General features: G+C 35.7%; 1 long non-coding RNA gene across 1 annotated transcript; it reads right to left on the bottom strand.

The window, feature by feature from the left end:
• Positions 1–2590: 2590 nt before the first annotated feature.
• LOC129373529 (uncharacterized) lies at positions 2591–25422 on the bottom strand. The gene is made up of 2 exons (XR_008607376.1): positions 25098–25422; positions 2591–3657 (listed from the first exon to the last, which is right to left on the bottom strand). It is a non-coding gene; the product is annotated as an uncharacterized LOC129373529 (long non-coding RNA).
• Between the last annotated feature and the right edge of the window lie 1147 nt (positions 25423–26569).

Raw genomic sequence — 26569 nt, forward strand, 5'->3', positions numbered from 1 at the left:
TTTCAGCAAATCTTCGTTAGACTCTTGCTCAGCATGGACCACGGAATGACCTTTGACCTGCTGAGAGGCAGTGAATTATGGAACTCCCAAGCTGACTCTCTTGGTCATAAAACCACAAATCCAAAATATTCACACTTCTAAGGAGGCTGAAGAATAAAGCACCTTTGTATCTCAGATTTGAAGCTGTGCAGGTCCAGAGTTGAAATCAGAACTGTCCGGGTCGTAACTCACGGCAAGGTCGAAGAAAAGGAGATAAGAATCCCACCTTGATGAACCGTGGATGAGCTCTACCTCATCCTGACTGTAATGGATTAAAACTGAACAATTAGTTCATAAACTAAAAATATGCACAAACTAAGCCATGTTCAAATATATAGGACTAGTATTAATCTTGAGTGAATAAATCACATTTAATCTTTTCACATATTTTGAAGCAAAACAAAAAAAAAAACATTTTAATTAAGAGACCCTAAAAAAATGTCAGTTTATATGAACGGATACCAAAGTGCCATTGCACCTGCAGACGTTTGTTTGATACATAAACTTCTGTTTTGGACCTGCATTGCTTTCTGCCCCATTTACATTTTGCAAATAATTCAATTTTTATCAGTTTGCTCACCTGATTGTGGTTCAAAGTCATAAACTTGAACCAAGGCAAAGCATAAGTGGATTTTACAAAACTGCTCAGGATGATGTTAACTCAAAATAAGACAGTAAAAGCCACAGTTTTTTTTTAATCATATTTGGGATACGGTTGTTAAATTTTAATTTAAACAGTTCTGTAAACCATTCAGAAATATTGAGCATGTTAAATGTTCAATGTTCAAAACTGCAGGTAATGAATAGAACGGGGCAAGCTCTATTTTTATTATGTTCTTATACATAATAAATTATACAAAGGTGTCTCACTTCCACTATTCATAATAAGAACATTCCTATTTGGCATTTTAAATCAGAATCAACATTTTTGTTACTGTAAAAATTAAAATGTCTCTTATCCAGTGAATTAAAAAAGCTAAAGAAATAGGTTTTAAATGTCACATATTGGCACCGCTGTGTGAAAAAGCAGTTTTTATTTTATCTTTGTTTTTAATTCTGTACCCTGATATGAGCAGTTCAAACACTTTAAAACATTTAAAGCTGTTTTAACTTGATTATAAATGTGCCACAGAAATGTAATTTCAGAAATGTCATTGTTTTTAACTCAGAAATAAAGTTCATGAAGTCGATTTAACGAGAGATAAAAAAAAAAAGTTTAAACAAGTTTGTTAATCTTAAATTGTGAGTTTTAACTTAATGCTGCAATTTAAACGATACATTTCTTTCACAATATCAAATTAAAATAATAATTTTACTTTAGATTAATTCAAATTCTTGTTTCAAATTGCATGAACAAAACTTCTGATATGGTAATAAATGTTATTAAACATCCCAATCAATTCTGCTCAGAAGCATTTAGTGTTAACAGAACATTATCTTCCAACTGCATTAAAATAAACATTTTCTTTAATAATGCAGTTTATCTTTCATAAACTCACATTTAGGCTCAAAATCTAAAACTTGCTAAATTTATTTTATTTAAAGAGAAAAAGAGAGTAAACAGAACTCAAAGTGGCTCAAATGTTTTACAGTGAAGAGGTGGAAATGTCCTTTGTGATTGGTTCCACCGTCTTAACATACGTGACCTTAATATGGATGAAAAACCTCTGGCTGATTGGCAGATTATTTCATCTAAAACAAAACATTTTCCTCATATTATAAGTGATATAAAACTAGAAATTTCTCATCAATATTAAGGAATTTTTAACTTAAATTAAGCTCCCATTTCTTTCTGAAAAGTTACCTGTAAGTTAGTTTTGTCTTATTCAAGAGTATTTGGTGAGATTTTATTAAATTAAAATCAATTCAGTTTTTATCTATAAATTATTTATAGATATAAAATCCAACATGAAAACACTGAAAGCATTTAGTTTATATCTCTGGTTTGAAGTCCATTTCTCAGTGCAACTAAAACCTTTGTAAAGATTTTAGTTGAAACATTGTGAAAGATCCCCCTGAATTGAGACTCTTATGTTATGACAATAGAACTATTATGAATTATTATACATTCTGTAAGTCTTTCAGCGCAGTGAATGGTGGCTTCGACCAGCCAGCTTCCTGGAAACTTACAAAGTCAATCCCAGATCAGTGAAGATAATCAACCTGCAGCCCGTTTTTACAAATAATCTACATGAGTTGCTGACATGGAAAGATTCAACATTTTATTAAAAGAATGATGCAAAACTTGTAAAGTTACTTGTTCAGACGTTACTTGTCCACATTGTCCACATTGATTTTCTTTTATGGACAAAGAGTAATTCCTGTAATTATGCAGTAATTTAGCATGTGTTTCATTGAGGCTTATTAAATTAAAAATACAGCGTTGAATATTAAGCATACTTTTCTTTGTGCATTAATTTCTTTTATTGGTCCAGTTTTCCAGTATTATGTTTTATTAGATGGATATGGAAAATTATAATAAACATAAATAAAATTTAAAACACATTAATGGTGCAACATTTCCAGTAGAAATTCTCATTTTGACAAAGAAAATGTTTTAACATCTTTTATTCAGTGTACATCTAGTAAGATAAAGAAAAACTTTATCTTAAATGTGTCGCTGTGGAAGCTTGACAAACATTTGATGAGAAATTATTTCTTTGGTATTAACTGCTGCAGTATCCATTGTGTAAGAAATAAATGGCCGTACGTGACGTAGATCACACTTTGAAATTTGCACCTTAATAAAAGTCAGAAGCATTTTAATTGTAGTAGAGTAAATATATAATCAGTTCAATCATTAACCATTTGAAGAACAAGTGTGAAGCTTGACATGAATCACTTCCAATGAGGGTGAAGTCCTTTATTAAAACACCAGGTCAACTTACATAACATGAAATTAGATCTACTGATAGACCAGCTTAACTGTGAACAAGTTGGAGAATCTGTTCACTCTGTGGTGAAGCATGATGTTGGCAGCATTATGCTGTGGGGATTCGCTCTGGTTGGCCACATTCAGCCCATGAAAGTTGCTATGTTAAATATTTTAGGTGTATCCACAAATACCTGGATGGAGCTTTAAGTAATTATTGAAAGGATGAATTTCTGAAGCCTTCAGGACAATCGTTCATTTAATTCAGGTGTGTCGAATCAGGCAAAGCAGGACACAAAGGAACAAGAGTTGGCCACACCTGGCTGAGAACAAAATGAGCTATTTGAACTTAAACCAATCAGCTGATCACACACACTGTAACCTTTGTGTTCTGATCTTTTATTTTTGTTTTGTTTATTACTCTTTAAGTGAGGATAAATAAATACATAAACTATATTCCTTTCATTTCACAATTATGAGGCATTTTAGGCTACAATCTGTGCAAAGAGACGCAATGTAAAAAGGTTTAAAATGTACGAATACTTGGACTAAACTATCGTGACACAAAAATCCACAGTGAACAACAAGAACCACAAAAAAACATGTGAAACTTTCTATATGTCCAAAAGGTCTGTTATTTCTGCTGATGGTGCATAATGCCAGAGATGCAAGATGCCCACAATCCGTCTCCGTCTCCTCTTCTTCCTTTTTTCTCCCAGCGATCTGATGCTTTACAGACTGCTGTCCTTTGAAAAGAGAAGAAAATAAGTTATGATTAAAGATGTGACTTTCATTCCTGCCTGGTCTCCCTGTGGGCCAAATTAAATTCACAGCAAGAAACAACAAGTATGCATTCCTTCCCTCCTCCTTTACTGCTATACCATGTACAGAAGTAAAGTGATTTTATATATAATATAAAAGCATCCTGTTATCTGACAAAAACAAATTGGTTTATCATCATAATTGATGTATAACAGGTCAATAAAGAGAAATCAAACTTAAGTTAATATGATAGAATTATAATTTTTAGTTTGTTGCAGGTATCAAATCTGCTCAGCCACAAAGCAACTTCATTTGTCTCACAACAAGCAGATTATAAAAGCAGTTATTTGAAATGTGAAAAAAGTTCATTACTTTACAACTACAGACGCAGATCTTACACATTTTGTTCGGCAATATGAAATGTTATTGGTATAAATATCTCTGGTTTCTGAATAAAAAGTAAACATTTTGTAAATGTTTATAAGAAAAAACTGAAGAACTTGTTGAAATTTTGAGTTGAAGAAATTGTAAGATTAATGTATTTTTCTGAATCTAAACTGACGTTGACAAAAGGTCACATATTCAGTTATAACATTTATTACTCATAAACTAGGGATGCTACTGTTAGCTTCATGACATTATTTCACAAAGTCATTTGGCTAAATATGTGACCATGTCAGACTTTGAGCTGCAAAAATTGTCAACTGAAATGTCCATTTAAAAACAACTGCAAAAATGACTTTAGGAGCTTTATATGAAGAAAACAAATATTTTATCAGTAAGAAGTATTTTCTAAACAGTTTGCTTGTGTTGGTTTTCTTTTGTATTTAGTTTAAAGTTTGTCTGCCATAGTAGCCACGCTCTGTTACATGAAGGAAGATGGAGACAGGAGAAATTGAAGCTCTTAAGAGGTTTTGTAGCTGCCACTGCTCGTTTTCCTATCAATCTGATGCATATCTCAGTGCATTAGAGATGGAGCGCAGCAGTTAAAGCAACAGTGAATGTTTGACTCTGTGCAGCTGCACGGCTCCCACTTGTCTCTCCTCATGAGTTTTATTTTTACAGCCATTTAGATTTGATTCTGGAGAACAACATTAATCATTGAGGAGTTTATAAAAATTACTCATGGTGTTTAATGAGAATAAAACATTAGAATAAGATATATCAGAAATCTCCTGGTGAGATGCTGATGTAACCTCCAAACCTTTAATACACATCACTAAATGTTTCATTACTTGGACCGGAATAGTTTTCCCCTAAAGAGGAAGTTAATGAGACGAGCTACATTTCAGGAGCCAGAATGGCGGCTCAGAAAGTTGGAGAGAAAATTAGAAAAAAAATGAAATAAAAATAACAAAATAAATGGAATCAAATAAATTTTTAAAAATTAGAAATTTGATTTCTTTTTATAAATGTAATCCATTTCATTTTTATAAAATATATGTTATTGAAGATGAAGAAAAGAGAAGCAGCCTTTAATGAAATAAATCTTTATTTTCCAAATTTTCATTTCCATCTTTCTGATTGGCTGCCAGTGAAATACAAGAAAAAGACCAAAGATGGAGGACACTGCTGCAGAAAACCCAAACTGATGAGATTAAATAAACTTTTCTGTAAAATATTCAACATCAGATTAAGAAATTCACAATATACTTGGGTGGATTTTCCACCACATTGCAAACTAAAATCTGAAAGCATGTGGCAGCATTTGTGCTAAATGAAAGGATGATTATTGAAGAGTGAGGAAAAAAAATGGGAACATTTAATGTTTTTAATTTATTTTGTAGCATTGATTGTAGTAATCCAGCCTCTGCATTAACAAAACAAATCTTTCATGATGTATGACTCTGTAATGGAACCTTTCAAGTTCTCTATAAATTTCACCAGAAAGCCAAATATTCCACCATTTGTTTGAGTTGTATAAATATGTTGCAGTTGATGAATTTTATAAAAAATGTGCCTCTAAAAAGGACAAAGTTACACTTGTTCACCTCCCGTCAGACAGAAAGCAGTGTATGTGTGAACAGTACAGGAAAGGTTGCAAAACTTGTGAAAAGACAAGATGTGATGGCAGTGAGTAAAAGCGAGAGAAAAGTTAAAGGAGATGGTAAATTAAATGAGTGTTTGCTGGTGATTCGTTTGAGGACAAAAGTGCAAATGAAGGCGGAACAGTCTGATGCTTTCCAATTCACAAATGTAAACTTTTTAAAATAAAGCTTCTCTTAATTTAGAGTGCAGCAAAGGTTTGTGTTCAGAGCCATGAGAGAAAAGCACATGCAACGTCATTTCCCTTTCAGCCTCAAAGATGCACAACAAAGCCATTAACCAACAGGGTAAAATTAATGTGGGTTGGTATTTCCCCAGGTTTTTCACTCGTGACACTGAAACTGTATCACTCTTTACTTACTACGTATGTAAAAGTTCAGATTTTTGTAAATTGTTGAGCAGTAAACTATGTCCTATCAGTTTTCTTAATTTTCTGAAGAATGCTTTTTGAAAATTAGAGTGAAAACAGATTAGCAGCAATCCGTTTTATTCACGCCACAAGTTTAAGTTGGACATCAATAAGCAAGCAAACAAACAAACAAACAAAAAGCATGAAAATCATTGTCAGGGTCAAAAATAAGGTCAGCTGAATGAGGGTGCCAAACATTAAGAATCACAGAGGGACAGTGTGCTGTTTATGGCACATTATCGGTTATATCAGCAGCACCAGTCACTGTGTTTGTGTTTCCGAGCATTTCTGTTGCATTCCTCTGTTTACAAAACTTACAAAATGCTGTGGGTTCAACAGAACAAGATTGGACTTTTTCAAAGTTTTAAATGAACAGAAAAGGACGTGTAACTTTGAAATCTCACATTTTTTATTTGCTGCTGAGTATTTGTACTTTTTGTGGCTCTAATCTATAAGATGCAGCATGTTACAACTAGTAAAAAAAAATAACTACATACTTCAGTGCTTTTTGTCTTCTACAATGAAACCATAAAAAGGCAGTTTGTGGCCCTCAATAATGAGGAATTACACATAATAAACAACTTTATGCTAAATAACTCCACTTCCTCTGTACGTTTGTCTCTGTCCTTCCAGTTTGGCGCTTCTTTTTGCTGCACATGATGCATGTCTATTTATCATCTGTCAGCATCTTTACAAACGTTCCTGATCTTGTTTAACTTGGCACGACGCTCCGGTAGAGGAAACCTGAGGAGCAGAACATGATCCCAACGGGTCTGTGTGTTCAAATGCTTTTTATGCTTTTTAGTTTGACCCAGAAACAACATTGACTTGTGAATTAACAATTCCCAATGCGATGCTCTCAGAAACATATTTATCATCAACCAATTGTGAATTATTTCTTTTTTAAATTCTATGTTCTGTAGCATAAGAGACAATAGGAGGAAGAAATGTTCTCGTATTTACATTGCAACATTTGATGAAGTTCATAAAAACGCCCACATGTAAATATTTCTCCCCAACGTCCCATGACAGCTGAGTAAAATGTTGGGACATTTTAGGACAACGCCTGACCTTCCCCCCAATCCTTGATTCCAACCTCAGTCCTTCACAAGACGTTTACCTGGAGAACTCAGTTCAGGTAAACTGACCAACGGCTTTCATATTAAACGAATGAAGCCACACCCTGCTCCCGTCCTCAGTAGAGTCACATCTGATCCAGAGGCAACAGGAAGGGGAGCAGGGGCAAAAACAGGGGCAAAAACAGGGATAAAAACACAAAAACAGCAGTAAAAATAGGGGCAAAAACAGGAGCAAAAACACAAAAACAGCGGTATAAACAGGGGCTAAACAGGGGCAAAAACACGGGTGAAAACAGGGGCAAAAACACGGGTGAAAACAGGGGCAAAACAGGGGTAAAAACACAAAAACAGGAGCAAAAACACAAAAACAGGAGCAAAAATGGGCAAAAACACAAAAACAGGGGTAAAAACAGGAGCATAAACAGGGGCAAAAACAGGAGCAAAAACACAAAAACAGGAGCATAAACAGGGGCAAAAACACAAAAACAGGGGTAAAAACAGTTTCTGACTGTAGACGTTATAAATTGCTACCATGTGATAGCTGTTCACTCGTTTCAAAGCTACAACTGACTGAGCTTTTTATGATTATGAAGAGCTTTAAAAATGTGACAGCAATAATTTTGAGTTACTTTATTACCTTTATTTGTTCAATTGAATTAAACATTTACAAAATGTCAGGAAGTCGTCTGTATCTGCAGCAAGTGACGGCATCAGAGCGTCGCAAACTCAAAAACTGTGTAAGCTGAAATAGAACGGAGCTTTTATCTAAAATCTGTATGAAGCAACTTATGTCTTCATTTTGTACAATATTTACGTTACAATATCCAATTTTTAATGTGTATTTTGACTGAGATACTATAAACTGCTTATGTAGGAATTAGTTAGAAAACAACATTTATAGAAAGTGTGGAATACTTTTTGTAAAAAAGTTTAATGTACAAAAAAAAAATCTGTATGTTTTTATCTTAAATTAAATGAGTGGCATTTGAAAGTATTTTTTTTTCCTGTAGAGTATACGAGTGCAAAGGTGAAACCATTTATTTTTTCAGACAATTTGTTTTAGAAACATGAATAAAATTGTTTGTGTCTTCAGCAGGTCACAAACTTCCTGGTTCTTCTTAAACATGTTCGAAGTAAAGCTGAACTCCTGCAGAAAATGGAGGCAAATGTGAGGAAATCCTATGCAAATTAAAAAGGCAAATTTTGGTGTGATAGTAGACCTATCACGACTTTGCACAGGAATAATCTGTACTTTATTTCACCCAACATTAAGTTTGTTTACTAAATGATGCAGATTAAAACACAATTCTGATAAAAAAACAACAACTTTACACTTAAAAACTCACAGCTAAAATTTTATGTTGTCTATTGAAAAAAATGCACTGCAATAGAAAAACTTTATTTTTCTAAAATCAGGCTTTGTAAAACTTGATTACAAAGCCTGATTTTAATTCCATTTTTAATCAAAATCATGTCGCTATTCTTGAGCGCCTGCCAGGTTTTTAGACTTTTAGGTGAAACAAAAAGATTTGGCACGTCTGCAAAAAGATTTTATTGGGCTTCCTGAAAGTAATGTTAATAATTAAAATATTTAACAGCATCTTCTGTTTTCTTTTTAAGGCTTGAATTTATTGATCGATGCACTGTAAAACGGGTTTGTCTGAATTAAGTTAGATTGACATGGTTTTGTTGTTATATCAATTTATGGTTGTTTTTTGAAATAATTTTTTAAAAACATTTTTACCAACAGATCTAAAATAAAGACTCTCAAAAGGATCAATTTGCTTAATCCTCAGTCTCAAGTTTTAGGCTCTAATTTGTAATAATTGGGGATATGTGGCTTTCATTAACCTTCTGGTTATATCTGAGGTATGACATCCTAATTTTGTCTCATTTAATAAAATTAACTTTTCACCTGATTGAGAAAAATCACTGACAAAAATTGAACAGAAACTGGAAAGCAAGATTCCAGTTTCTGTGTATGTTGGATTAATTAATGACAACCAAGCTAAAAAAAAACTTTTTCCCAGGCACTTGGCAGAAAATTAATTATCTACAGTTGATGTTTGCTTTAAACCCATGCAGAAAAAAACATGTAGGTATTTCTTTATCAGAGATCAAACCGCTGCCGATCGTTCATCAATATCACCATATATTTTTCTAATCATTTTTCTAAACTGTCACAATCTTATTCACTGACGAAAACTAATTGATGACGACAAATTTATGCTTTAAACAGATATAGTACATCTGACTAATCAGGTAATATGTGGGGTTGCACTTGCTTAGCATTTTTACAAAATGCAATAGAAATTACAAGAAATATTGTAATTTATTTTGCTTGCAACAAATATATCTGCTGATATATTTACATTTTGACTTATTTTTTTAATCCATCTTGTCCCATCACCATGATTAGTTTATGGAAATCTTTGAACATTTTCCCTCACAGCAATAAATAACATTATTATTATTTTTTTTAAATGTAGGTTGTATTATATCCTTGCTTGGAAACTAAATTGTTCATTTGAAATTCTGTGATTATTTTCTATATCAGACTTTGATGCTAAATTGTTTTGTGCAACTAATAGTTTTGTATTTATTCAGCACTTTGAAAATATGTTGATCAGGTTTAATGTAAACTCATGTTTTTACAGCTGATTTAATATTTCAGTAATAGTCTCCTAGAACTCTAAACAGAGGGTTTTTATTTATGTTAAATATTAAGAAAAAAAATTTTGCTTGTAGAAAATGGAACAAACTTACACAAAATCATCACTTGTCAATTATCAGATGGTGTGCATTAATTATATTTCATTAACTTTCAGTCATTTCAATCTTGTGTTTTTTTTTATTTTTCATTTTGCCACAAATAAATAGATATTATATGCCTTTAAAAACTTCTTTTCAAGAAAGTTTAAGTTGTTTCTTATGGTCCCATAAATAAATGTAAGAAAGTTAGAAGTGAATAATCTGGAGCAGACATCTAAAACAATTCCTTCTTTCCTCTGTTTGCAGAATAAAACTCCATCCATCTGTGTTTTAGGTTGCAGTCAACCAAGCATAAAATTAACACACTTAATCTGGTTTAACTTTCATGTTCATAAAGAAACAAGCTTTAGTCTGCTTACCAAAATCTAACTTAGATCATTCCTGTTGTATTAAACCGCCAGTAGAATTAAAAACCAGTTATGCATGCTTATGGCTCTTGTAAAAGATTGAATATTAAGCCAACACAAACGTGGGTGGAGACGATGTGAGTCTGTGCCACCATTACATCAAGAGTACGCTGGTATTAAGTGGTAGAAGTTCAGATGAGCAGAAAAGCCAAAAACAACAAAGAAAGTTGAATGATGAGTAGAGTTTCAGGTTTGAAATGTCAGCTTGTGATTTACAGTACTTTCAGCTGTCATGATAGCTACTTAGCACATACCAAACTTTCAGACTCATGAAAGACACGTACGGGCGGTGGCGCACGGTTTGTGGCTTGTGTGAGTGATGTTTTACTGAAGGGATAATTAAATTGCCAAGGAACCAAGGACGTCTTCAATACATTCACAGTTGGTTCATTTCTGAACTGAGTCATCGACTGCCTTACGGCTGAGCTGCAGAGGAAATTTAAAACAGATTCTCAAACTTTTTAATCTCAGGGCAAAAGCAAAGAAACACTTCACAGCTTGACCTGTTGAATTAAACTCTAGTGATAACTACTCTATATGTGCTTTTTGAATGAGAAGCACAAAAAAGTGAAAGGAAAAAATACACAATTCTTAATAATAAAAATCTGAAAAGTGTGGAGTACATTTATACTTAGCCTGCCTAAACTGGTTCTGTATAGAACCACCTTTTGGAGCTTGTGATTTGGGGAATAGTTTGCAGCATCTGGAGTCAAATTTACACGGTTATTTGCAAAAAGCCAATGTTCAATCAGCATGGAGAGTTTCATCAGTGTCAGTGTAACTTCTACACATTCTCAGTCGTATGCTGATCTGCATTGTTAGATATTCAAGCACATCGGAGCTTTAATTTTTCTGCTGAAAGGTGAACCTGTACCTTAGATTTTTATGTCCAACATGTTTTCTAAGGATTGAACATCTATTAATATTTTTCCCAATGTGAACGGTGAGTTCAGTCAGTTTTCAGCCAGGATGCAGAGAGAATTCCTCGTTTGTCATTTACCCAACACTTATTACATACCTGTAACTCAAAGACTTTCTTTTTTATACTCTTCTATAAATGTCAAATTTATAGAGAGCATGATCAAGTTTTCCAACAGATCACTGCAGCTCCTCCAAAGTCACAAATTGCCTCTTCACTGCTTCTCACATTAAACCTGTCCTCATTCTGCCTGACAGATCAAGTGAAGTGTTCATTCTTAGAGCCAAACTTCTAGATTCAGAAGATGACTGAACCCTAACTCTGCTTTTAACCAATCCACAGCTTCATCTCCGACCCATCTGGCTCTGTTTTGGTCTTTATGTTGCTGTTTGGTTATCAATGATAAGACTTTAATTGCTGCAATATTAATAAAGATCTTTTTTGAATATCATGAAGGGTATAAGTTGCATGAGATCCCAATTCTAATGAATTAATTTGCAAACAAAAATGAATTACTCCATCTGCTTTTAATATGTTTTATTGTTGTTTAAGAATTGCATTTCTCATTTTATACCAGAAAAAAAAGTTTGATTTTATGAGAAAGAATTTAAATATTAATCTGGGTATGAATAAGCAACTTTATGTCACTTTGAGAGACCAATATTCGTAGATCTTATTGCAGACATAAAACTCCACTTTTATGAAGCAGATATGGGTCAGAAAACAGGAAAAAAGCCTTCAAGAGCTGCAGAGGAAATGTTTTAACACCTCTAACCACACTGACTATGCTGCTGAATTCTGCTTTGCATCACCTGCAAAAAATTGAGAGTTGTGTACAGGAGCCTTAACAGTGAAAATATTTAAATTATTCTTTTTGTGCTACTTTTCCTTATAAACGATATTCCAGAGAAGATGGCTGCAAAGGCAAGACTCTCTGTGACAACATGAGGTTATTTTAACAACGGATGGTAGAGCTAAAAACTGTTTATTTTTTAAAAAACCCAGGTAGGGAAGTCCCTGTTAAACCAGCTTTCAATGAATCTGGTTCGTTTTGTCGGTGATTCTTCTGTCAGAAACTCTACAAGTTCTGACTCAACCAATTATGACTGGAGGGTCCAAACAAACCACTGAAAACATCAACTGTCAGCCACACTGTGCCCAAGTTTCACAGTGACTCATTAAAGCACATGCATGGATTCCTGCCGCAACTAGAATCACCTTCTGAAAGTCCAAGCAGTTACGCCTGAGTCATTCCTGGGACAAAAATAGATCAGGATCATTTTCAGTTCATATCTAGAAGTTAAATTTCAGAACTTTTTGGATGCATTTCTTTTTTTCCTCCTAAAGCATGCGTGACTTTAATACGTTGCCAACAGTAATCTGGAGGAGCCACTTCCTCACCTTCACTGACGTTTTATGTCTGTTAGCTGGTTTGGCAGAAGTTGTAACTTTCATTACAAGAAAGCTGGAAACAATAGCAGGAAGCAGAACAGAGGAGCTGTCCAACTGGAAGCCTTATCTCTGTCGCTCAGAAAATGAATGCAATCTCCACTTTAAAAAAAGGCTTTGTAAGGAGTTGTTGACAATGTTCAATGTCTTTTTACCAGTAAGTGACAAAGCTGCACCAGTTTGTCATGATCAGCTTCTGCAAACACAACTCTGTAAACTCAGATGTTGCTTTGGAGTTTGTCTGTGCCGAAGCAACCCATGCAGCAGCCGCTGCAGCAGGAGGCCTGTTGTCATGACTCAAATAAGAAACACTTACAACTGCCAAGTAGGAGGAATGACTTCCACTTCCTGACCCTCAGACCACTGATCTCACATCACTTATGCAATCCAGAGTCATTTCGCTCCCATTACTCTCTGGATCTTCACATGTTCTTGCAGCAAAACAAATAAACAAATAAACAATGTTTCTCCACAAGTGACATTCAGTGCAACCTGTGCAGCTACAGATTTAGACCAATTTTTACAAAATTTCCACCATCAAGGTAACTTTTTAAACCAAATCTTCCCATTCAGCAGGAGTGCAGCCCTGGGCAATACTCTCATTGTGTGAACAAGATGTTTAGTTTTTTTTTTTTTTAGGAGGAAACCAAATTTCACCAACACAATTGGTTGTTTTGATGCAAATAAAAGACTTAATATCTACTGAATATATTTGCTGTGAAAGAGTAAACTGCATATGATCAAATTTAGCCCAGACTCTTCAGCGAAAGCGTCTCTAATTTACACTTACATGCCTTTCACTTTTCAACCACATTTAGATGAGGTGAAGGACAGAGAGTTTAGTGTGGGATCTAACTTTTTACAGGATCTGTGAGGTGAAAGGTCATATTTTCTGTTTGTGGGCCTCGTCGGTAATGTGGTTCACAACATTTTTCACAACATTAAAACTTAAATGTGAGAAAAGGTGCAGAAGCATTTAATGCAGGAAGTCTCTCCGCTTGCTGTGTAACGTTTGGGGGAAACGAGGACAGCGGCAGTTTCAGCCAAATAAGAGGAGAATCGTGAGCAGCAGACGTCGTCAGTGAGGATCACAGCGATGTGCGTTACTTTTTAAACCCGATGACTGATGGGGTGTAAACAACGCAGCAGTGCAGAACTCACAGGAGGGACAGATGTTTGTCGATGATCGAAGCAGACAACAGCAGAGGCGGGACACGAGTCACATGACTTGGACTCCAGTCATTAATATTAAAACTTTAGACTTTACTTAAAAAATATTCAGAGACCCAGGCTTTACTTTTACACTAATATCTTGGGACTTCAACCCGTTTACTTGAAAAGACTTGATATTTTACCCAAGATCTGAAGGTTAAAACATATTTTTGCAGGTAATACATTTCATTCTGTACCAACAGGCTCAGACCGTCCGTCTGGTTTTCCACACTTTGTAAGTATGTGAGCCTAAGATGCAGCACAACCAATGAAAATAAAATATGAAAAATAAATAAAAATATCAACAAAACCCTCCATTTTTTCACAAATCTGCAAAATTCACACAGAACCAACATGTTTTCTGCTTTTACTTCAATTTTTTCTCAAAATTGGTGAAAAACATCGAGTTTAATTGGCTGCTGCTGCAGCCTGACTTAATGACAAGTTATAGTTTGTGATCAAGATGACGAGCAATAAAAAGACATTTAACATCATACATCAGTTTATCATAACAATTTCTTACAAATATTTCTAAATTAGCATCAAAACAAAATCCAATTATAGCTGTTTATTAATATTTCAACAGTAGATGGGTTTTATCAATACATTGTGGTGCAACCGGCCCTTTCAGAACATTCAGATTTATAATAATGAAAATAAAAATGAGTTTGACATCCCTGGCCTACAGGAACAGCTTCTCTAGTGATGGAAAGAGCGACATTGATTCTTCTGTGCAGTTTCTCCAACCATTGTTGAGCTGCTGCGACTCCCAGGTCATCTCACTGCGGGTGACATTTTTCCTCAGAAGCTACAGAAAGCAGACTACACAGAGGCTTCAGTGCAACACACACCTTGTTCTGCAGGAAGGGGAAGCCTAACACACTCGACACCATTCCCATTGATGTGGGGAAATTATATCCATTTCATTTGTATCAGAAAAGAAAAAACATGCAAGCTTCAGGCTAACTGAAAGAAAAGTATTATACAGGGCACTGCAAAAACACAAAATCTCACTAAAGTATTTTGTCTGTTTAGTGCAAATATCTTAATAAACTTAAAATAAAACTAAATTAACTTAAAAGGAACTTTTCAGTAAGATATAGAAACTTTTTTAAAAGTAAATAATTCCTTAATATTGCTGAAAAAGTTCTGGTTTCATTGGCAGATTATTTCACCCATAAAATTTTCCTCATAAAATTCTGCTTGTCTTTTTGTTTGTTTGTTTAAAGTGCGTCTGCCAAAAAAAAAAGAATAAAAAAAGTCACTCAAAGCAGACACGCTCCCATCAGTAGTTTCTTTTGAGTATATCAATTATGAAGTATCCAACAAAAACCTGAGTGCAACATGCAAAACCTGCAAGAAGAGGATCTCAGATGGAGATATAGCAACTTCCAACTTTGACATTTGAAGTTGCACAAAAAGCAACTTGTGCAACTTTTGCTGAGACATAGCTAACTTTAGTTAACTTTGTGTTATTAGCAGATGATACAGCTTAGCTTTATTTGTATGTTATGTTTAGTTATGCTGCATAGATCCGGTCCTTAAAACGCCTCCACACACAATGTGCAGCGTGTCAGCTCATGATAGACAGTGGATAGTGAGCAGAGAGGTCTGGATCAGAAAGCAGGTTCTGAACCTGAACTCGGGGAAAAGAGCTTCTCTCTGTCCCATCATAAAGCTGAACCGGGTCCAGTTCCATCTGGATGGTGTATTTGAAGACATCAACGCCCTTTATATCGACAATAAATAGATTGTTTACTGCAGGCAGTGCATTCGATATGCTGTTTTTATACTTTGTGTTCAGCTACACATTTTTTATCAGGAGATGCATAAAAATACCCACATTGATTATTATTTACATTTAACATATAATTGTTAAGAAAAATAAAGACTCGAAATGACTTGAAGTTCTAAGTGTCAGACTTGGGACTTGACTTTTGCTCGTCTTGACTTTAGACTCGGCTTGGGACTTATAAAACACCGACTTGGTTCCACCGCTGGCCAACAGTCGACAATGTTTCAAGATTTTCATCCAAAGTTTCCTTATAGCTTAGCAACTGCTTTACATTTCACTGGCTATCAGCCCTATTACAGATGCTGAGTCATGTTTTTACAGGGCATTTCAACACTGAAGGCAACATTAAGTTGAAGTAAGGTGAAATCCAAAGTGTTTACATAAAATGCCTCTGGAGTCGGGAACTCCAGCCGTCACAGCCACTTCCACAATCTGGAGCATTTTACCCTTTACAGTCTCTGGTTTCTGTGAAACTGCACTGACCACAGCACATGCCAGGCCTTCATAAACAAAATCACCACAATAAAGTTTGGTTTTCAATGCAACGCCTGAACACAGACGCAGGAATCTTAAAGATTGCATTATATGAAAAGGCGTGTCTTTTTAATGAGTTGAAAGGAAATTACTCTGCACACACTAAAGAATTTGACGGGTTTCCAAAGCCTCCGTCACCAGTGATGAAAAACAAACAACCACAGAAGGTTGAAAACAAATAATAGAAAATAACTTCTGGAACTCAGTGCTCAGAAATTACATTTACAAAATGTCCTTCAGTGGCAAATCCCTTCAGTGGTTGAATGACAGAGTGATTCCCTCATGTCTGCCTGATTGTTTACACAAGAGACCAGAGAGCGATGGTCATGTTTTTAAGTTCAGGGGTCAGGGCTTGTTGAGTCTTAGATGTTTGTGAGGTTGTGTGAAGTTGAAATATTGGATGCGGGTGCATATCACAGTTAGAAGGAGAGTAGAAGACATGAGTATGAGTCTGCAGATTTTCAGCAAACACCAGAGTGGACTGGAGGCGTTGGAATCAAAATGAGATGATGTAACGCTACAGTGGGCCACATCCTGCATCCCCTCCGTTTCCTCCAAACCAAGTCTAGCTCATGGATAAAAATGAAGTTTCTCTGATATCCTGATACGTCTTGAAACACCACATTTTATGTAGCTCATGACATTTACTGGATTTCCAAAAAGAACAACATATAGGGCTTTATACTTTGTTTTTTATAGGCCTCATCAATGTCCAGGTAAAAATAGTTACAGATACCAAATAAAACATTTGCATGAGTCACCCTGCAGGCTACAGCCACACTTGTGAAACCGTTTTACAACGTTTTCTAGACAGTTATATTTCTTCAACAATGCTTCTTTAAGTGGATGCAACTGTATGACTTTCCTCTGAATACTAAACTTTATTTTAGAATATCAAGCAAGAACAAGTCTATACATTGTGTGCAATAAGTTTGCTTTTAATTGCAGCAGGATTCTGTTTCATCACCACCTGAACATATCTTAACCCATCTGTGACGACATGAGCCACGCGATCTCAAATCCTGCTGCTGCTTGTTCTGAGGCTGGAAGTTCACCGTCTAGCAGATTGTTTTCCTCTTGTGCTGCTGCAGTAGAAATAACTCAGTGCCACTTCTTTTTAAAAACAAACTCTTCTTTAAAGTTTTGTTTTTAGAAAGGAAAACGATTTAAATATGGTTCGTTTCTCGCTAATGAAGAATAGTAAAGCCGGTGATTAAAAAGAATCTTATTTGTGAACAAACCAAAGATTAAACTTCTAGCATCATTAGATTGCAACTATGAAGATTATTCTTTGAAACTCTTCTAGAAAGTAAACTTTCAAACATCTAAATTTAAATGTTATGCTAAAATGTTTTAATCTAGAGCTATAGCCCAAGCATTTATCCAGGCAGCCCTGAAGTTGTTGCTTAGTTCACTTATGTCTTGGGCCGGCTATTTCTTTGGGTCCCCAATCTGTGAAGTACTAATTTGCTGTTTGGACGAGCGTTTTAAACCTGGAAGCTTCTGATTGTTTCGCAGAGAAAAAGTGAGATTTGGAGTGAATGGGAGGAAAGAAATTTTTTTAAAAAGCCCAATTTTTACATCTGAGGTTCAATATTTAACATTTTCCACACCAAATATCAAAATGTTCATGATATTTCTCAGTCTGACTTTGCAGCTGTATTTTGCAGTTAATGTGTGTGATTCTTATGTCCTTATGTTTTGAGGACAGCTGATGCCATCAGATACCTGTGATTCTCATGCCATCGTTTTCTTGACAAACATGGAGAACCCGTTTGTGTGAATGCATTCACTTGTGCATGCTGATGAGGGATAATGCATCGCATGCTGGAGGTTACAGAAAGCTATGCGAGGAGGAAAGGGCCGATAAGGTGAGACAATAAATTAGATTGCCGTCATGAAATGATTCTGAATGCCTTCAGAGAACCAAGATGCAAATCAGCATCTTGGTTCAGCAAATCAGCTCTTTGCTCTTTGCATAAGCAAAGAGGCTTTGCTCATCCTTTCTCCGTCCGTCTTCTGATTTTTTACTTAACCAACCGTTGGCCATCCACCCAGCAGTACAATCATACACAATGGAAATAGAATATGCTGTATTTACATGTGTATTGTTCTAAATATTAATAAAACGAGAGAGACTGTGGCTCAGTAGAGCCGTTTTACACTCAGGAGGTTTTAGGTTCTATTTCCTCCTTCCTCTTTCTCCTGTCACGTGTTGTTTTGCCTCTGGGTGAGAAACTTAAGCCCAAGTCTACGCATCGGTGTAAAAATGTGTGAGTCAACATGGTTCAAGTGCAAAGTGCTTTGACCGCCATATAAGTTCAGTCCATTAAGTAACTGAAGAAATATGATGTGTGGTATGCTTTGTTCTTCTTTTTATTCACATGAAAACAAATAAGAAAGCGCATTAAGAAGAGAGATCTGAACTTTGCGGTTTTGTTTGTAGGATTATAAAACCAGCATGCATAAAGCAGGGCGGATCTGCATGGGTCAGAGAATGTCTATTGACAAAATGTAGGTCAAACCAACCATTACCTAACCAGACAACTTCAGATAGAAGTGATCCATAAAGGTAAACAAAAACTTCTCACAAATTACGCATTAAAAAGAAGAGTTTAGTAATGTCATAAGTCAACCAGGTGATTATGAATGTCATCTTTCTAGGATTCTCTAGAAAGATGAAAACAAGAGCATGTCAGTTTTAACATGTTTCACACTTTTTTTAAGAGGTGATTGTTATTGTGTAGCTTTCCAGTTTGGAGCTGCGTGGGCATGCCGCCGTCAACAATGCAGCGTGTCGTTAGACTCACTCCAGGTATAATTTCAATGTTATGTGGAGCAGGTGAAAATGTCGGCTCATTTCCAGAGAACTTCTTTGAATACACCCGTCACATTTACAGGAACGTGAGGCTTTATTTTTGTTGCCATGTAATGTAGTGAACAGACGACACAAAGAAAACCGAGTTAGTCTATGTGGATGTTATAAAGACAACTGACCTGCATTCCTGAATCTGTTTAAAATAGATGTAGGTGTAAATCAGCACATGGTCAATTCACATTGTCTACATGGTTATCTAACAACCCTGATAAGGACGACAAATGTCACTCAAAATGCTTAGAGTCTGTCCTACACTGAGACCGCATCGCTCTCGTCTTACAGTGGACACTGTCCTCGTCCTCCAAGACAGGAAACATTAACTTCCACTCCACACTCGGCCCCAAATACTTCTTTTCAGCTGTTAATGTTCAAAGTATGTCATGTCGTGCAGCGAGGCTTTACAAATCTATTTACAGGAAATACTGTGGCCTGAGACAGTATTTGTCTCTTTGTACCCAAAAATAAACTTTTAATAGGCTGTGATAAGTCAAAATAAAGCAGTTTATAAATGTTAGGTGGATGCAACAGATTTAAAGTGGTTTTAATTTCAACATGAATAAAACTGGTCAGTTGTACTTCTGGTTGTATGTTTAGTGTCTTTACCTGGAAAATAACTTTCACTCCAGTCTAAAATCCACCGGCGTCTCCTTAAGACGCCCCAAGTTGCCTCTTTCTTTGGCATCATCCACTAAATGAAAAGCTTTTTCACAGCATGATGCTTCCACCACCATGCACTGCAGGTGGTATTACAATGGGTATTTCTGTTGGTAAAGAAGGTACTTTTTGTTTTTATCCAACTAAACTTATTTCCATATTGTTGTGCCCCTTATTTGAACTGTGATAACCTTTAAGCAAGATTTATTGTGATCTTCTTTCAAACAATAGATTTCTTCGTGTCACTTCAGTAGATTAGTGGAATGAACTCCTGATAACCGTCCTATCAAAACCTGAGCTGTAAATATCTGCAGCTCCTCCAGGTTGACCTCTTGGCTGCTTTCATAACTCAGCCGGTCAGTTAAGATTGGCATTCATGTAATGGTTAAGCCTGTTGAAATAAGCAATGAATAAATCAATCGCATGGTAAATTTTCCAACAAAAACAGAAAGGCAAAAGTCTGGAGTCAAGTTGCAGTTTGAAGATGCAGATTATATTGATAAAAATTCAGTTTTAAAAAGGCAGAAACTGTCCCGTATGCGTGAGAGACTTGTATGTGCCAAAATGCCCCATTTACATGAAATCACCCTTCAGTGGCAGCATGTTTGCTCTGATACTGCCATCTGCAGAGGGTGTGGCCACAGGTGAGGAGGATTTGAGGTCATAGCAACAGCAGCAGGAAGTAAACACAGAGCTGGAGGCTATACGGGCCGCCAACCACAAAGCTCTAAACACAGAGTGAGCGATCTCAACTTAAGGCAAAAGGCACAAACTTGGGGCAACTGCAGTTTATTCAAATTATTAGTCATTAAAGCATGCAAATTTAAATATATATCAGTCAAAGTCTGCATTCTTCCAAAAGTGTCTCTTATTATATTTCATGTGATCCACAAAAATTCAACATAAGCAGCTGACAAGATATTCATTCCCCTTATGTGTTCACACTGAATGATGCTGCAGTCACATGATGCTTTATCCAAAAGCCCCAGTTTGAAAATCAAACTGACAGAGCAGCTCATTTCTTACACACACATTTTACTATAAAGATATGTGAAACTAAAACACCTGAAGCTAATCTCTCTCTGAAAATAATATGTACAACCTGACATGCTCCAAGCTGAAGCCTCGATTTCTTTTAAATCACGTGACTTGAAAGAATCAACTAGTGCAGTATAATTATGTCGCCAAAAGGTGGTGCTGTTGCTGGAAGGTGCGTGTTGAACCATTTATGGGAAATGCTTGTGGAGTTGGGAAATACAACACTGTCATAAAGCAGGATGTCTTTTCGAAGACCTGCTGTCTATGAAACACACACACACACACACACACACACACACACACACACACACACACACACACACACACACACACACACACACACACACACACACACACACACACACACACACACACACACTCCAAAATGTTGGACTTCTGGGACCCCCATCATGGAGTCCTGTACAAAGGACTCCAAAATAAAACATTGACACTACAAGGTTAATATACAGATAGTCGTCAAATTATGAAAATTTAAGAGTCTTGGACAACTACACCTGAGCAACTGGATTATGCATAACCTTCGACTTATATTTTAGTACATTTAACAGGATGAGAGAACAATATACAATTCAAATGAGATTTTGACATTTTCTTATTGGTTGGCACATAAAATGGTCATTTTATTTCAGTTAATCAATACTTTGCACTTTTTTGTTACTGCAAATCTTAGAAGTGATAGATAACATAAGTATGGATCAGACGAAACCCGTCATCTTTGTAGTTCATCTTATCCAGACTCGACTTGGGTAACAATCAGTTCTAACAACTGGTAATTTCTTCTCGAAGCGTTTGAAGTGCATTTGAGGCGTGTCTCAGAGATAATGAGTAATGAATACAACTCAACCACACACACTCCACAAACTTAAATGAGCTGCAAAGCAATTTACACGAAAGCAGTTTTGGGTTTATGTAATTTAAGTAAAATGACATAGCCAATTTTTTTCTGTTTGTCTTTCCCCAGATTTGAGGAGGTATCTGTGGCAGCCTGTTATCTACCCTCCGCCTCAACATCTAGATGTCATCCTCTCACTGATGACTGATAAAGGAAGCATTCAGCTGCAAAGCAGATTCTGAGGAAGCCAGACCCAGACATACCACGGCTTCATTTGTTCACCCACTGTAACATAAACACTACATTCATAGCCTTTGGTGGATACGGGTTTAAGTCTTGAGTTTACTTTTGTTTATAAAAGTCTCCAAAGCTTTGGTTTGAGCAGGTGGTGGTACAAGGCTTGTCATCTTTCGTGATAACATTTCTACAAAGCAGTTATGTAAAAATCAGGTCAGGATTGTTGGGCATGAAGTTGTCACAGACTCGCACTTCGGTCCACTTCCTGGTTCAATAGCATGCCTCTCATTTGTCCTGCAGGCTCCTTGTCATGTCAAAGGTTACATTTATTTTGTGGTTTATTTTTATATTTCAAAACAATAAAACGGTGAGAAACCAACAAAACTGTCTGCTATCAATTCTATAAACTATATTGCTGCATGTTTCTCACGACATGAGTATGAGGCAACCATCAGTGATTTAAAGTAATTTGGTGCCACCTAGTGGTCAATTTTAGTTTTCCATTGTAGGTGGCCAGTTAAGCAGTAAAGTGTTTGCAAGCAAAGTAAATGCTGCAAAAAACAAAAGTAACCTTATATTTAGCTGGTGCAAAATGTTACCAGCATACTTTGAATTTTTCTTCATTTGTTAGAATTGAAGACATGACCAGAGTTTCAAAATATCTTCCATTAGAAGATAATTTGAACTCTGCTGAAGTGATGTAGAATTATTAACATTTTCCTGTGCCACTTTATGACTTTATTGCTGCTGCTGGTAAACCTGGATGACGACACATCTGGTAAACCGTAAAGTTTGCTTCAGGAATCCGTAAAGTCTTATCTCACGAGAGATAAAGCTGTTTATGGTAACAGTTACAGGTTGCCAACTTGTTATATTTTGAAATGTAGTATGGTTTTAGAATGTGAAGTCATTTAACGCTATGCAATTAAACTATATATTCCTGTGACCCACAAAAACATAGAAATATGATAAATATGTTTTAAGTTTGTTATTAGAGAAAAAAAAATTGCATTAATTTCCAAAAATGTAACAGAAAACTTGATGCCCAAGTGATTACTTGTCAAAATGAAGGCAAAGTTTGTGGATATTATTGTCAGTGTTTAAATGCATTTTAGTCTATTACGGTCTTCAGTAATAATAGTTCCTTATCCAAATAATAAAGTATATATGCATTTTCTATAAGAAAATATTTACTTTATTACTACATTGCCTATAAACTTGACATTACCTTTATTCTTATTTGGTCGTCTGCAGAGCAACAACATTGTTTTATTTAATATTTTACAAAAAGTTATCTAATTTTCAACATACAAATTGGATTAAATTGGCAACAAGCTCAAATAAAAGTTAAACATGCACTTAAACATTTAGTCTTAAAACGCTGCACCAGTATATTCAGTTTTTCTAAATAGCAATAGCTTAAAGTAACTTTTGCATCAAAATTAGATCAACTATGTTCAATACAAAAACATGTGGAATCAGATTCAAGCATCCGTTTAAATTATATTGTTTGCATTAATCAGGGTAGAAGTACAAAATATATCTCAGTTCTTCACATTAACAGTTAAATTCAAGCAAACAAGACTGAAAAGCTCAATAGACAAGTGGTTGTCCTGATGATTTTATAGCACAGATTGAAATTAGTAGAATAATATTAAACCTTTTTTTTTTTATCACATTCATTTTTTTCAGTCCTAAGCCAGAAATATGTTTAATAAGGCTTTAATGGAGAGCCCTGTGTAGTACAGAGTGTCATCATGATGCAGCTGCAGGAACAGACTGTCTGCAGTTCAGGGGAAGACGAAGCAGCTGCCATAATTCTAAATAAATTAAAAGATCAGAATGGTTCCTTTAAACAGAAACTGTGCTGGAAACCTCCATACTGTCGCTTTGTATCGAAAGGCATGCGCAGGCGGATTATTGCTGCAAACGAGACAAAAGACAGACCACCCACAATCACAAAGAAGTCCAAAGTGAGATACAGGGGCTTTCTTCAGATCTGTGAAGAGTTTGCTCAGAAACTGCAGCAGGTTGGTGCGAGGCCAGGACTTCTGGACACATGCGAGGCCAGGACTTCTGGACACATGCGTAGGGTCAAGAAGGGCAGCAACATGGCTGCAGTAAAGTTATTTTCTCACGCCAAGCTCACTGCAGGCTGCTTAGGACAGCTGGAAAGAGCAGAATTCAAGGCCCATTAATGTCACGATGACAGCAGAACATCCTGAAGCTTTTATGAGTCGGGTTGAGTCCAGGGGAGTGTTATCATTTACAGCGGATCTGCTATTAATATAAACTGAGATCAAAAATAATCTAAGTGCCGTCGTAATAAACAGTTTTATTAGGAAAGGCGATAGTCACTCAGCGATCAGCCAGAAAACTCCCGATTGTAATCGCTTTAGCAGTTTGTTAGAGCTTGTTCTAGTTCTTAAAAGGTTTCAAAGCGTTTGAAGTGTCAAATTTCAGTACATCACCAAAACACCAAAAAAAAAAAAAAAAAATCAAAAGCAGTAAAGTTAGAAATTTCTTTGTGACATAGATACAATACAAAACTGGGACAAAAACCAAAACACACATTTATATTGTAAAATTATTGAAATTCTGAATATTTGTCAGTAATTCATGGTGTTTTATTCCAGCTTCAAGCTGCTGAATATGATTTATTGCTTCTGACTCACTCAGAAATTCACGTCACCAGCGAAGTACAGATTAGCGCCATCAAGCGGTCATTTCTGATACAACATGCTTATAAAAGGCCTTTTCTTATATGAAGTAAAATGATTTGAATTTAAAAAGGAGTAATATTTATGTATTTTAAGTTTCTTACGTATTAAACTAATATTGTTTTTTACTATCAGTCATCAAAGCGATTTCGCAAAATGCAACCAGAGAATTAAACGAGAAAAATGAGGATGAGTAAAAACACTGAACAGCAATGCACGTACATTATTATACACAAACTATACTTATGTGTAATAAAAAGAAGATGGCTTTATATATTATAGAATATCATCATGGATCATTTAAAACAAGCATCAATAGGCCTACAGCTGAGGAAAAACAAATCATCATCATCATCATCATCATCATCATCATCGCCGAGCAGCTGTAGCCACACAAATTCTATTAAAAACATTAAACTTACCTTAAATCCATCACATTGTTCGGTTTCAGTGAATTAAAATCCTCAGAGCTTCAGCGAAACGAACAAAGATTCAGAGCCTTGAAGAAAACAGACGCTTTCACTTTTACTTTGGCCCCAATTTCATCTGCAGCTGCTTTACATTCCCAGCAGCTGCGGCTGTAGATCCCAGTGATTATCATCCCACACAACCAAATGCCAACATCTGCAGCCCAGCAGGGACGATTTAAACCAGGAGCATAAAATCCAAGACGAGAGTTTTGAACAGGATCCGCTGCGGCGCATCGTGTTGAAGCGAAAGTGAAATGACGGTAACAGTTGACGCCTTCACGGCTTCCACTGAAATACCCAGAAAAAAGCCTGCGAGGTTCTCCACAGCTCAACGCTGTCACAGAAAAAAGCAAAACTCAAGAAAAAACATCTGAAATGTTGGAGCTGCTCAGAGATTTTCCTCATCTAAGGTGGAAATATTAGATTTTTTAAAATCTGAGGGGCAAATGACAAAATGTAAACTTTATTATAAGTGTAAATGTTATTCATTCATATTAAATGTATATTTTAATTAAATGGACAGGTAGCACAATAAAAAAATCTTTATTAAAACCCAGTCACTTTTACATCATATCTTCATTCAAAACTGATTCTGCCTGCAGTTCATGTGATAAACCAACCATATGTGTTAAATTAAGGTCTATAACACACAGTATTGATTATGTTTTAAAAGATAATCAACTGGAAATGTGGTGTTACTTCTGTTTTTTTTTACTAATAGATCAAACTTGGTCACATTTAAAGGTGAACATCAGTTTTCAGGTTTTGGACGATTCAAACGTTTCCATATGCTTTGATCTGATCTGTTTCAGTGCAGATCTGATTATTAACACTGATATTCTGCTTTAAGGTGAACCTTCACCACACTTTAAAGTCAAATGCAGCTCCTGAAAGATTTTCTCCATCAAACTTCCCATCAACTCCAATGAACTTCTGGAGAGGAAATCCTCAGGATGCTGCCGCCGCTGACCTTGTGCCACCGGTGGAGACGGTGTGTCCACACGGACGCCCAGTGTTCATTGTCCAGCTCCAGCTTTAAGATTAAGGTCCAGAAGTTCAGTTAAATTCAAATTTATCCAAAGGACTTTCTCCATCTTTTCCATGTTCTTTATTTATTCAAAAATGAGAATAAATGTCCAATGAGTCCTGTTGGTCAGATTAAAAATACCTTTTGAAAATAATCTTTATGCAGGTAATAAACATACTTTTCCATTAATCCCACATTTCATTGGTCTGATGTAATATTCAAAGTTTTAATGTTGTGTTTTAATTAGCTGTTAGAAATATAGGTGTTAAAATCAACCTTTGTCTAAATCTTCTAGATAATGTGTTTCACTTGATCACTGAGATAAATGGACTTTTCAGTAACATGACTTTAATCTGGACTTCTTAAAGTTTTCTGTTTTTCATTCTTTCATAAAGGC

This window comes from Poeciliopsis prolifica, unplaced genomic scaffold (assembly GCF_027474105.1).
Source record: "Poeciliopsis prolifica strain line A6 unplaced genomic scaffold, Auburn_PproV2 SCAFFOLD033, whole genome shotgun sequence".
NCBI lineage: Eukaryota > Metazoa > Chordata > Actinopteri > Cyprinodontiformes > Poeciliidae > Poeciliopsis > Poeciliopsis prolifica.